Genomic DNA, 12,934 nt, shown 5'->3' with positions numbered 1-12,934 from the left:
ATATATATATATATATATATATATATATATATATATATATATATATGAAATTCTTTAATACTTAATATACACCTTAAAAAATAAAAATGGTAAGTTCTAAATCCTTAAATAATCACTTATTTACTTTTTGTTATTGAATATTTATTATAAGCTACGAGTCATAAATCATCCATTACTAATAAAATTGTGTAATGCACTAATATTAATTAATCTTTAAATAATCATTTTTTTCTTGTCTTAAAGATCTCAAACTAGTCTTAGAGAAGGACCTCTTCCTACTCTCACTATCCAATTAATCCTCTTTACATGAGTTTAGATGATTAATAGAGTGTCACGATAACTTCCATTATGAATCCCTACTAATGTGTATCCTAAGAAACGTTCTTCAAAAGGAATTCCTCCATGGAATTTCCTACATCATCATCAATTCATACCTCATCATATTTTTTAAAAGTTCATATCATCAACATACACACTTTATACTTCATATCACACCCTCTCAAGTATATTGCACAACATATATACAAACTATTTGGGATTTAAAAAAAAAAAACAACAACTTCCATAAAACTTTATGTTCTTACATTCAAATTAAATATAATTGAATCAAGAATTAATGCAATGTAAAATGAATCAACTTAATTGGGTAATAGTGGAAAAAATTAATGCACCAAACAAGCAATATAGGTCAAAGTTGTCATCAACCTAAACTACGTGAATCTTACGCAAAAAATTGATCTAACTAGATATCTCCAATCAAATATCTCAATGCTCAAAGTAAAGATTCAATTGTCTAGGACCTGTTGCCAAAATTTTAACTCGATTTGATAGTTAATGAAGTGAGAATCATAGATGACTCAAACTTGGAAATAGGATGACGCCCAACGTCGGCTAAGTGGCGCCCAATGGTATAAAAAAACTCAAACTTCTAATTTTGATATTTGATTGAGTAATTTGACACTCTTTGAGCTAATACCTACTTAGAATGATATTAACAATTTCATACTTCTTAGCTCAACCAGTGTCATAATAATCAATTGAAATATCTCACTGAGACATTATCAACAACATATGATTCATGTTTCTATGATTTCTATTACTAAAATATATATACTAAACAAAATTTTGCATAATTTCAACATACAACAAGAGTTCAACCACAACTTAACAGCTCAATCATATAATTCATCATAATAAAACAAAGAAATTACAAATTCATGACCTAAAACACCAAATTCTCATTTTCCGCTCAAATTGATGAATCTCATTGTGCAAAAGCTAGAATTAGCTATCCCTACTACTAAAATAGCTCTTAAGGTTTCTAGCACATTGAACCACATTTAATTCCGTAAAATGTTCTATTTGCACATAGACACATCATAAGAATGACCAAGTTATACCATTATGATTAATGATCATTAGATACTCACATTAATGACTTTAAGGTCACAAGCAAACATGCAAAGCCTATGCGTAAAGAAAAAGACAAATTGGACTGAAAAAAAAAGAGGCAAAAAATCAATTTATTCAAAAAGAAACTTGATACCCTAATCACATATATTGTCTCTCATAGTCATAGTGAAAATATAAGAAACTTAAAAAAAAAGATAATTCTAAAAAATTATAGTTTATATAAAATGAATTTAAGCGATTAAAATTTTTTATATAACTAATTCTTTTTATAATTTATTATTAAAATATTATAGTGTTTTTTTTTTTCTAAAAATTATCGTTGGAGCTATCAAATTAATACTACTTTTCAAGGCAACTTCAATATTGTCAAGTAGTATTCAAGAAAGTAGATTGGGCTAAAGTAATCCTGAGTCGTCTCCCAACGAACACAGAATTTCTTTCGAATATCTGACTCTTATGAATTCTATGCAATGCTTATGAATAAAGTGAGAATGTTTAAAGAATGTTGTAGAACAAAGAAGAAACTTAAAAACAATTATGAAGAAACAGGATAATTCCACTGCTTTTCCAAAATAGATTCATCATCGGTTATTTACAAATCATTGTTCAATTGATTATTGTTTAAGTTTCAAATTAATTAAAGTACATTCTTAATTAATTTGANGGCGNTCNTGCAGTTAATCAAAGTACATTCTCAATCAAATNCAANACCTTTCTAGANTATTCACAATAAATTCAACCAAAGTACATTCTCAATCAATTTTATTGTGTTTAATCATGTCTATTCTTAAATGTCCTAACCAAATTAAAAGCCAACCAATCAAAGTAAATTCTCAATTGATTATAGTTGAAATTATTACTACCAATAAAAGTACATTCTCAGTTGATAGTAAAAATCATTTAGTCATCTAAAAGTTCCTAAATTCAATCAAAGTAGATTCTCAATTAAACCTAGAAACCATTGAACTCATATAATTAATATGCATGTAGATTCAAACACATTATGATGCAAAAATATTTGCTTTTACTATGATAGAGAGATGAAAGACATAGAGAGAGAACAACTTAAATCAATAATTAAAATAAACAATTGCATTAATTCACTTAACCTCAGAATCCATAATGAAATTACAGCAGAATAGCCCTAGACGCTTAGCTCTCCATGAATGGAGTTGAAGACATGATGAAATAAAAGAGAGAGAGGAGTGGTGTATGAATGAATGAAGATGTCTTTTCTGTCTCCCTGGGTCTCTTTATATAGGCTTGATTGGGCTTGGACTTCGAATATTCAGTTGATAAAATCTTTTATCTTATATCTTCCAAATAACTAAAAGATTTAGATAATTATAACATAATTTGGAAGATATTTTCTGTTGATATTCCCAAATTAAACTAATTCAACAACTGAATTTTATCTTTTAGCTTTTCTGACTTTCTAAAATTGCACAAATGTCCTGAACTTTCTTCTATCTGCACTTTAGCCCCTTCATTCTTTTTAAAATTGCACAAAGGCCCTTAAGTTGACCAGACTTTGACTAGGATTGACCAGCTTTAACCATATGGACGTGCCAATGGGGTCTTGACACGTGTCCGCCCCCTTTCCCACCAAAAATTAGGGCTGCAGTAGATTGGGGGAATTGCTACTGCAATGCGCCGTCATGGATTTCGCTCCTCCTCCTTCACTCGACTTTGATGGAGATACGAAGGTAAAGGTGATGGCTGGTTGAGTGTTTTTGCCTCGTGCGAATGGAAGATGGCGTGACAGCGGAGAATCTTGCTTCTCTGGTTTCGATTTGCAGGTTGAGATCGACGGAGGCTAGCACATGAGACTACAAACTGGGTTTTCTGTTGTTGGGTTTTTGTTTAGTTTTGATGCAGGTTCTGATGCGGTGATGATTATGAACGGTGGCCATGGTGGCAATGCGAACAGACGAACTCACAAGAGGAAGGAGAATGCTATGGCGGTGGCCGGCGTCTAGGTGGTTGCTGAAGGTTATTGGGTGGCTGCCATGGAGGAGGCGGCGACTAGGGTTAGGAAGAGGAATTAGGGTTTTTGTTTGTTAGAGAAGATGGTGATGACGTGGCATGAGGGGTTTAGGTGGCATGTTCTGAGTGGTTGTATCTATTAGTGGTGGATTGTCACGTGACAAAATCTGATGATATCTGGCTTAATTAGTGGTAGGAGGGGTGTGTATAGGAAATTAGGGGTTACAGGAGAGAAAAGAGAAAAGGCTTAGTGTTTGGGCTTGGTTGTTGGCCTGTTTCAGAAATAGGAGTGTATGTAGAGATTTTAGGAGGTGTAAGGGGAAAATCTGACTGTTTGGCCCATCTGTACATTATTTTCCAAACAAAACCTGATTTTGGGTCTTAAATTGCAATTTGGACCAATAAAACTCTAATTCCAGTTGCAGAAATAAATATTAGAACATCCAAGAATAATTTATGCGCTAAAACTTACACTTTATGTCTCTTTAATTCCCAACCCCAACAATTCTAATCATCACAAAACCACTTAAAATAAACCATTTAAGCATAAATACTTGATCAAAAATTTCAATTTTAAGGCATAATTGTGGACATAAATACGCACTTATCACCGAATCACATATATTGTCTCTTATAGTCAGAGTGAAAATATTAGAAACTTAAAAAAAAAACAGATAATTCTAAAAAAATATAGTTTTATATAAAATGAATTTAAGCAATTAAAATATTTTATATAACTAATTCTTTTTATAATTTATTATTAAAATATTATAGTGTTTTTTTTAAAAAAATTATCGTTGGTAAGTTATTTTATAGGTTATCACATCAACAAAATTAGTTAATTATTGTTTAAAATATTAATAACATAAATCAATACGAAATTATAGGATTGGCTAATGGCTAATTTTGTTTAATATTTCATCTTCTTTGTATTCTTTTTATAGGTTTTCATGCAACTATATTATTAATATAGAATATTCATCACCTTTATCAATATTTTTTTTTCCATCGTCACCTTCGTCAATATTTATTTTCAATCGGAAACCAAATTCACTACTTTTTATGTAAAATCTTCTTTTAATCACATTTTTTTTATTCACAAAACTCAAACTTCTATACTTTGTTTCTATAAGGAAGATGAATATCACTAAAAAGAAAATCGACAACTTATTAATTACTACTAATTATGTATAATATCATATTTCTTGAAACTAAATACAAATTATCTACGTAAAGTGCATGATTTCACATAAAAGGACTAGACCTTTGCAGTGAAAAATTATCTGAAAATTGAAAAGGCCAAAACATTAAAATCAATTTATTTTCATATATAGGTCAAATTTGGCCTTATAATAAAATTTTTGTACTCTAAAATATTATATATAAATTGACGGATAAGATGCTACCTAAATGACTCATCAAAATAGTCAATAGACAGAAACTGTTGAAACAATGGCCAAAGTTTAACCATTAATGTATAATAACTTAATTGTTTCTACTTGTAGAAAAAAAAATGTTTGTAACAGAATTTAATGTCATTTTCTTTAATATTATATATCAAAAGAAAAATTCACCTACGAAATCTTCAAGTCTTTAACAACTCCCAGACGCAATAGGTTGAATTATTTTATGAATAGTGATTATTATCAACACTCATTATTATTTTTTATTTTAATTTTTCTATTAAAGATAGTTATAACACTCTTTTTATATTTTACAATCCATTATACTGTATTTTTACTTTAAAATTTATTTTTATCGATTATCAGTTAGTTTTCTATATTTTTTTTAATATTGCATCAATTCGAAAATAAACGACACCACTACATGTCAAAATCATCGTAGTTCATATTTAGAAAAAAATGAAAACGACAAAACACACACATATATAAATTTCAAAAGTAACTAATTATTATGATATTAAAATATACCAGATACTTTAAATAATTGTGAGATGAGAGGTACTACGAGATATTTTTTTTAGCACGATAAACCATATTTTAAAATAAATCTTTTAAGTACATCCTTACATTTTATTTTCTAAAGTAACACTTATTTATTTTGCAAATTCAAAATTCAGTAAGTAAGAATCAAATTCTCAACCATGTACATGATTTTTATTTTCTGAAAAAACAGGCTGGAAATTGACTAGTTAAAAACTTTTTTTTTTTTGCAATTTTTTAAAAAATAAGGAAAATTTTAAAATAAAAAATATATAAGAGAAAATTAATTTATATAATTAATTAAAAATATTGAGATTAATCGAATATAAGAAGCAGATAAAAAAAATTAAATGTAAATAAAATTTTAGAAAAATAGAGTGTAAATCCAATTTTGGTTTTATAATATATATTTAATACCCTGATGGTTCCTATTTTCGTCAACTGTGTTCGTTTTGGTCCCCGTTGTAACGTCCTGACAATTTACAGGGACTGCTGACCGTCCCCACACATCAACACGAGCTTTCCAGTGTGCTTTGTCCTCACTCACACATTTTCCGAGAAAACTTCCCGAAAGGCTTAACCATGAAGTTCTTATGAGTTAGGCTACCGAAAAGCAAATGCATTTGTTGATATGGGTAGCCAAATCAATTCCTTTAAACTATCCTTCAACTGGATAGTCCTATACCTATACAGCCTCTAAATCCCTCTCATTCCGGTGTATGTTCGATTCGTCCACGTGCCCCTTCCACTGGAAGCCTGTCAGGAGCGGCTCCTTGTCCATGCCTCTTGCACCGACGATCACTTCCCGTCCTCGTCACGCAATGCATTTGTAATTGATGATTTATTGTAACAAGTTATAAACAAAAGAACTGTTTCATTGTGCAACTCATGGTTATATGCACGAAATGAAAAGCTAAAGAAATATATAGAATTAGAGCATAGGCACATTTATTTCAGTTTCTCAAAGAAAAAACTCACCATTATATATCAATATCAGGTGATTTTCCTGCAAAACTCATCTTTTTAGAAAATTTAATTAATATGTTTTAGTATTTTTCTATTTTGGTAGGTGCTGGATTGGGGTCTAGGGAAAGAACATTCAGTTCTTCTTAGAAGATCAGAGTTGAAGACATTTGTGGACTTACATGCAAATGAGGTTTTCCTCTAAATTAGTATATTCTCTCTGGTTTAACTTAATCACATGTATGAGATTAGTTTCTAAAATATTCACATGCAGGCAGGGAAAGGGGGAGAATTGTCACATCATGAAACTTCTATAATCACAGGTGCTATAGATTTGACTCAGAAGACAACTAAAGATGCAATGACACCCATATCTCAAACTTTTTCTCTTGATATAAATTCTAAACTTGACATGTAATCTGTCATAACTCAACTTTGAAGCCACATACATAAACTTTTTTCTCCCAATTTTTACCAATCCATTCTGGACACGCAAGAAGTATCATTGGCCTCATATTGGTAAGCAATTGAAGAACCAAAATGACAGAAGGAAAATATAGTGGATTTAAGTATTTTCTGCAATAATTCAACTTCATAAATCAGCTTCTAAAATAAGATTTACATTAATCTGTAAATTAATTTTATGTTGATATATGAATTCCATGATCTGCAAGCCAATGCCAAAAGGTTATATGTTATATGTGTTTATAACAGAGCTCATGCTTGTTATGTATCTGATGATATACAACATCAAGAAACTAGTTGATAAACTAATTTGGAAACTTTAATGATATTCTATTTCAAAAGCTGATAAATCATAATTTTTTTATTTTTGAATTGAAATAGAGAATATGAAACCAAACATCAATATAATCATATATATTATACGGGTTAAATGTTTCTCAAGAAATATCTTATTGTATGAAGGGGATGGTTTCAATCTTAAGGAGATATTATATTTAGTATTTTTTATTTTGGAGACTTGTAAGTTTCCATTACTGTTTTTTGTGGACACTTCAATAGTTTTTTGTGGACACTTCAATAGAATCAGTGTCCATTAAGATGAATTTGTAAGAAGTTCAATTGAATATGCTTGGAAAATAAAGTAATTTGTCTCTAACCTCAAAGGACCTAAATGAGATTATGGGGACCAAAACTCTATTGTTTTGTTTTGTAGGTTAAATTTTCAAAATGAAAAGACAATTCTATGGTATCCTAGTAATCTTTAAGAGCTTTGAAATAATTTATGAATGTTAGATATGTCTTAGGATTAAAATTCATGTGAACATTGAGTTTTTTGTAAATCACCGTGAATAATCGATTATCAGAAAATCATAATCGATTATATTTGGTCTTTAGAAAAAGATTTTGGTTCGCAAATAATCGATTATTGCAGGGCATAATCGATTATCAATGCATGTTCTTCAAATAATCGATTATCTTCATTGATAATCGATTATCAGCGCTCATTAGAAGAAAATTTTTGAACCAATAATCGATTATAATTAGTTATAATCGATTATTAGTCGATGCAAACTCAAAAATATTGTCGTTACAAAGGCCAAAAACGGCTACAAATGGCTAGTTTTTCAATTTCCTCTATAAATACTCATTCATAATCGATTAACAACCTCCCATTGCATCCAAACTCTGCCAGAATCAAGTTTAAACAAGTTTTCATTCTACTTTTCACTCTCTTTCTAATACTTTCCTTTCATAGCCTCTTTGATCTTCATGGCTAATGCAAGGCGCAAGATGCCCACTTGAAGACGTACTGGTGGTGCATCCTCCTCTTGTCCTCGAGCTCCTCGACCTGCAACTCTAGAAGGATGGATATCTGATCCAGGGAAACAAGCTGGGTTCGCTCACTTTTGGCAGGAGCGACACATCATGGGTGTCAAGTATGTTCGGTTAGAATACTATAGATTCTATGGGTTTCAATTTCCCTATCTATTTGCAACACAAGGTCTAACCAATATGGTTTAGCAAAAGGGATGTATTTATCCCGACCTCATTTGAGTATTCTACCACAACCTCCATTATCATGATGGAATTATTACCACTAAAGTTAAAGGAGTTCGCATAATTCTTGATGACGACATCTGGACAAATGTAGCCATGCTTACCATATGCGATGATGCAGTAAAAGTTCATCTTAGAGTTCCAGATTTAAATCCTCTTCTTGCCTTTGAGTCTTTTCTGCGAAATACTCAACAACAACCCAACCAACGACAATTACTAGTGGGTGGCTTCAAAGTGGAGGAGAGGATGATCTATTACCTGATTGTTTGGATCCTCTGCCCTCATGCCACCAATCACGCTCAATGCTCTGAGCAAGATCTTCTCTTTCTCTATGGTATTTTGAGTCATGTTCACATTGATTGGCCTTCACTCGTCATTGATACTATGCTCAAGGCCCAAAACTTCTCAGCTTATCATCTCCCATACACTCTCCTTATTTCTCGCATTCTTGAATTTAAAGGAGTCAATGTTGAAGGTGAGCACACTCAAGCAATTCAGTCCATAGGTACAAAAATTGGAGAAACAACCTTACGCCAAATGGGCTTTGTTGCACGTGGAAATGTATTTCTAATTAGTGCAGTTATTACTAACCTGTTTGTATGTTTAAGTCTCAATCTGTGCAGAAAATTAGAAATGATTTTAAACAAGAGATTTTTTATCATCATAAAAAAGGGGAAAATTGTTACCAATGAGGAGCATTGGTATCTTGAAGCTACTAAAGTTTTGATGATGTGATAAGATGAAGAATTGAAGACTCTTGTTATATTTACATTAAAAGCATTTTTGTAGAAATAATTGTATAGGAATAACTTTGATGATGTATGAACACTTAGAATTTTTCTAGCTTAGAGAATGTTTCCGCAAATAATCGATTATTTGGTCAAATAATCGATTATCACGAGCCTATTTGGAAAAGGGTTCCTCCCGTAAATAAGTCGCGTAAATAATCGATTAGTTGAACAAGGAGATGATTAAAACTTTGTTTGTAGTTGTCAACACCCAATTTCGTCTGGGTGGCTAAATAATAGAACTTGTTTTTTTACTTTTATCTTATTTTATTTTTATTTTACTATTTTGTTTAGTCTTTTAATAAAAAGAAAAAAAGAAGAAAAGAAAAATGATTGCAAACGAAAAAAAAAAGGGAAAACGAAAAAAGAAAAACAAAGGGAAATAAGGAAGAAGAAAAAAAAAAGAAAAAAAAGGGGGTGCACATGAATAAAATGGGAGAGGTGCTGCACGTGATGAATTGGATTTGATTTCCTTGGAAAAATGCCCATAAGCAATTAATATTAATGCATGATAGATCACTTTAGATTTTTTTTGGAATAATTTGAATCAACATTATGCCAATAATTCTAAGCAATAATTAAAAATAATATATTGATTGTTGCATTCAGTTTCTTCCTAAAAAGAAAAAAATATGATTTCCTTTTAATGGATAATTTTCTGACAATTATTATAATTTGATTTATTAGACCATTTTTGTCAATTAATTCGTCATTAAGGCAAGATCACAATAATATTACAATGTGTGTATATAAATACGCACTTTGAAGAGAAAAGGGGGAAGAGAAAATTCAATTTTGAAAAGAGAACGTAAAGGAACAGAAAGAAAAGGGTTTCAGGTTGCATGCATCCTGGTTTTCTCTACACCTATACTCTTGTTTTTATCTTATTTCATGATTTTTTATTATTTAATTACCAGGTTTTTATTGCATATAACCCCCTATATTTTATATCCTCACATTCCTTGTTTTTGTAATTCTGTTTATAAGTTTGTTTCATTAATGCACTTCAATATTTATTGCACATGCTTTCAATACTATAAAATAAAGAACAAAAAAAAATATATTTTAAAGGTTAAAGCACATGTGTGATCGCACGCATCGTCCTTGTGCTAAAACCTTTTCTTCTTTTCTCTAAAAAAAATTATAAAATAAAAATGTTTTAAAGGTTTAAGCACGTGTGTGATTGCAGGCATCGTCCTCGTGCTAAGACCTTTTCCCTTTTTATAAAAAATAAAATATGTTTTAAAGGTTTAAGCACGTGTGTGATCGCACGCATCGTTCTCATGCTAAGACCTTTTCCCCTTTCATAAAAATAAAATAAAAATGTTTTAAAGGTTTAAGCACGTGTGTGATCGCACGCATCGTCCACGTGCTAAGACCTTTTCCCTTTTGATAAAAAAAATAAAATATGTTTTAAAGGTTTAAGCACGTGTGTGATTGCACACATCGTCCTCGTGCTAAGAATCTTTTTCGTTTTTTTTATATATCAAATACCAAAATAAATATTTTCAAATAACAAACATTCTCTCAGCTTTAACTACGTAACCCTAATTTCTCATTTTGAGAATACGTAGGAGCAAGGTCAATCCTTGTCGGGCGCAAAAAAGAAAAAAATATTTTTTGTTTCTTTAAAATTTCATTTTCGAGGATAATTAAGCATTTTGTAAACCACATCAAATTCGCGTATTTAATTAAAGGTACTACTTTAGGGCAGGCGCTGTAGGGTGCTAATACCTTCCCTATACGTAACCGACTCCCGAACCTAGGATCTTGTTTTCGCAGACCATGCCTTATCATTTTATGGTTTTTCTGTAGTTTTCCAGAATAAACTATGGTGGCGACTCCAAACTCTATTTTCCAAACTGTTTTCTTTTTTGGATCGTCGTCCCGTCGCGAAACCGGTTGCGACAGATGGTGACTCCACTGGGGACACTAGAGAGAGTCAGGCCATTTAATCGAATATGCAAATTCAATGTGGTTTTGCTTTATGTTTTTCTCCTTTTTTTTTTCTTTCGTATCTATGTTTGATATTTGAAATGATTGCTTGTGAATTATTTTGATATTGAACCCTAGGGTAGAAAACATGTTTATATCTACCTGGGAATTTTTCTATAGTTGTTTTGCAGGTGAGGGTTTGGGTATGCATTGCATTCTCCCTACACACACGCACTATGCATTTCATGAGTGGGGCCCTATACCCGGGTCTGAGTGTAACTTAGAAATAGAGGGGTTGTGTAGTGGTGCCATTTGGGACATACTTCCTGTTTGGCTATCGTGAGAACCCCAACTAGAGTCCGTTCTCTTCACTTGTGTCTTCACATCTAGTTGATTAGTCGACTGTTGTAATGATGCTATGAAGGGAGCCATAACTCTAGTGACCATTGACCTCTAGGTTCAGGGAGCCATCCTTGTGAGATTGCATGTACTTGACCTTGAATATGAAATGTTGAACCTTCTCTAGGGCACAAAGGGAGATGTGTGTAGTCCTATATCCGTCATTTTTGCTTAATAAAATCAAGCACCTTGTACATATCACTACATCTTTTTCTTTCTTTCTTCCTTTGTTGGTCATTGTTTTTTATGGTCTTGTCATTTTTTGTGGATTCTAGTCAAGAAATTATAAAGTGGTGATTACCTTATGGTAAAAATGCAAGTTAACATGGGATTTTGAGTCAAAGGGGCATTCGAATTTAGACTGTTTGAAGAAAAGCATATGCATTGAAGTCAAGAGGGGCAATATCGGTCACTTGAGGGATCTGGTGAAAAAAAAATGACCTTGAAAAATGCATTTGGGAAGGAGTGTGGGAGCTCGTCGAGCTGGTTAGAGGTGGAGGTCTAAACATTAAGCAATCTTTTCACAACTTTATAATTTCTGACAAGAGAGTTTGAACTACATTGTCTTTTCTTTTCTTTTCATTTTTATTTTCTTTTTCTTAACTTGTTTCATCTAATAAAATTACAAAAAAAAAACTAAAAATACAGCTAAGTCTCCAAGACACCCTAAAAGGCGCGAACCAGTGGAAAAATCATGGAAAACCAAGGAGAACTTCAAGAGGGGATGAAAGCCGATATCCAACAGCTGAAGGGACAAATGAGTCAAATCCTAGAGGTCGTGAAGGCCTTACAAAGCCCAGAAGATTCGCGCTCACCACGATCACAACTAAGAGTATCAAAGGCACAAACTCCCCCTCCTTATGGTCTTCCTCCGAATTACGCTTCACTCTCAAGAGCGGACTTGGGACATGTTCACGCTCAAAAGGTCGAAGATAACGCAGTTGAAGTAGAAGACGAGCTTGGGGCAGACACTGCCATAATTCATGGGGAGACAATCCAATCAGGTATGGCGAACGTGATAATGACAGAACAACTCGAGACGAAGTCTTCACCTTTTGCTGTTACACCAAGAGATTTTAAAAAATTAGAAATGCTTGAGAAGAGGTTGAAAGCCATAGAAGGTGAAGAAATGTTTGAATTTGGAGATGCTAGAAAACTATGCTTAGTTCCTGATGTGGTGATACCTCCAAAGTTCAAGTTGCCAGAGTTTGAGAAATATTGGGGAAACACTTGCCCAAGAAGCCACATAACCATGTACTGCAGAAAAATGGCAGCCTATTCTCATGATGAAAAACTTTTGATTCACTTCTTTCAAGAAAGTCTAACAAGTGTGGTGATGAAGGTTGAAAAATAGTTATTTTCATATGTCATTTTAGACCTAATTACGCCCTTTACTACTTGGAATGAGCTTAGAATCAAGCAAAACTCAATAAATGAGTCTGTAGAGAGTCAAAAGCTGTTTTTAGCGATATTATGCCTGTTTTG

The sequence above is a fragment of the Vigna radiata genome, unplaced genomic scaffold (genome assembly GCF_000741045.1).
Source record: "Vigna radiata var. radiata cultivar VC1973A unplaced genomic scaffold, Vradiata_ver6 scaffold_194, whole genome shotgun sequence".
NCBI classification, from domain to species: domain Eukaryota; kingdom Viridiplantae; phylum Streptophyta; class Magnoliopsida; order Fabales; family Fabaceae; genus Vigna; species Vigna radiata.
This window is presented reverse-complemented; position numbering follows the sequence as displayed.